Source organism: Fulmarus glacialis, unplaced genomic scaffold (assembly GCF_000690835.1).
Source record: "Fulmarus glacialis isolate BGI_N327 unplaced genomic scaffold, ASM69083v1 scaffold22322, whole genome shotgun sequence".
Lineage (NCBI taxonomy): Eukaryota > Metazoa > Chordata > Aves > Procellariiformes > Procellariidae > Fulmarus > Fulmarus glacialis.
Window position 1 is genome coordinate 16,524 of NW_009196247.1, and position 1,544 is coordinate 18,067.

General features: G+C 38.4%; 1 protein-coding gene across 1 annotated transcript in view; it reads right to left on the minus strand.

Moving 5' to 3' along the window:
- The window catches only part of CPNE4 (copine IV), a gene marked incomplete at its 5' end in the record, with an annotated part of 55,438 nt that overhangs the window by 11,709 nt on the left and 42,185 nt on the right, over positions 1-1,544 (minus strand). The gene's annotated exons all lie outside the window — the stretch shown is intronic.

The window sequence follows — 1,544 nt, forward strand, 5'->3', positions numbered from 1 at the left end:
TTTCAAGAATGGAAATGGTAATAGGGGAGGAAAGGTGAGGATATCTGTATTTTATGAATTCCAGTGATCTTCATATGAATACACAGTCCTTACTCAATGTAGCATGATGCTTCACACTACCTTGTGCCAGCAAAAGCTCACTACTTCCACAAAGAAAGGGATTTCATTCCTCAAAAGCAAATTAGACACATACTTTTTATATTGCGTCCGACCTCTGTTTCTTGGTTTAAAGCAAGATACTCTTCAGCAATTTTCCTTTGTTTTCTGGCAAGTATGCTAAATATTACAAGGAAAAATAGTGTGGTCACTAAGCACTTTATCTCATTCTTGCATCTTCTCTCCACATGATATACTGGCATTACTGCTCTCTGTGTCACCTAATACAGTGAGAGCATCTAGAAGACATCACAGAACAATTGGTAGGAACTAATCAAGCATCCATGACAGGCAGGTGATGAGCAAGCTGCAGCAGCTGATTAAACAACACATTTTCTGATCTGTTTCCTTTTCTTGCTTTCATCCAGATGGATATTATTTTAAAAGGTATCATTTAGGACAAAGAAGTGCTTTTTGTATCTTGTAGATGCATGTGTGAGCGCTGCAAAATGTCTTTGCTGGCCTTCTTTCGTGCCGCAACCATCTTTTTATGTCTTCTTAGCCCTAAAACTCCTTTTAGGTGATGGGTTAACTTATCAGATAACTGAGTCTTACACAAAAAAACAAAGTTTAAATACGTAACAAATATTAAGTAACATAAGCCAACGCAAAGCTTGCAGAGCAGCTCCTTCCTTTTTTTTTAACCTCCTCTCATTTCCATTGTTACATTTTATTTTGCATACATTGTATGGTATGGATTCTAAGTTCTTCACTTGCAGAGGGTTTGTCTATCCAACCTCTGACCTGCTGCTGGCACTATATAATGAGACAGCCTTTTCAAGTACCGTCAATCAATACAAATCATTATGTAACAATGCCAGCGTGATAAAAGAATTAGCCTTGGACTCAAAAGAGGCAGCAAAGGGGGGATAAAAAATGTGTTCTTTGCATAGAGTGCTAGGGCTTTTTTTTTTCTGAGGTACGCAGAAGGTCAGAAATGTCCTGCATTTAGATTGGGAAACAAAGCTATATTCTAACACTACATGCATAATATGTTATCACCTAATACTGACTATTGTTAACTGAGATGTTTTAAACAGATCAGGCCCTGCATAGATGCCAATGTGTCTGTGTTCAGAAGCAGGCAAGCTAATTCCATTTTAAAATATGATGGTCCAGACCAAATTCTGAGGTCTGTTTTGCTTCCCCACCTGAAACCCATGCTCTCAGTGTGACTAAAATCTCAACTTCAAGCTGGCTTACAAGTTTACAGACACATCTAGATGCACACGTGTAATTTCAGCTTCTTTTAACTCCATAAAAGCAATGTAAAAAACTGTGTGAACACATCAAACAGCTGTAGGATTTATGCCCAATTACATTTCAAGCACATGACCTGCAGAGGCTGGGGCAGTCCAACAATCCAAGCACAACAACAAAGCAGGAAT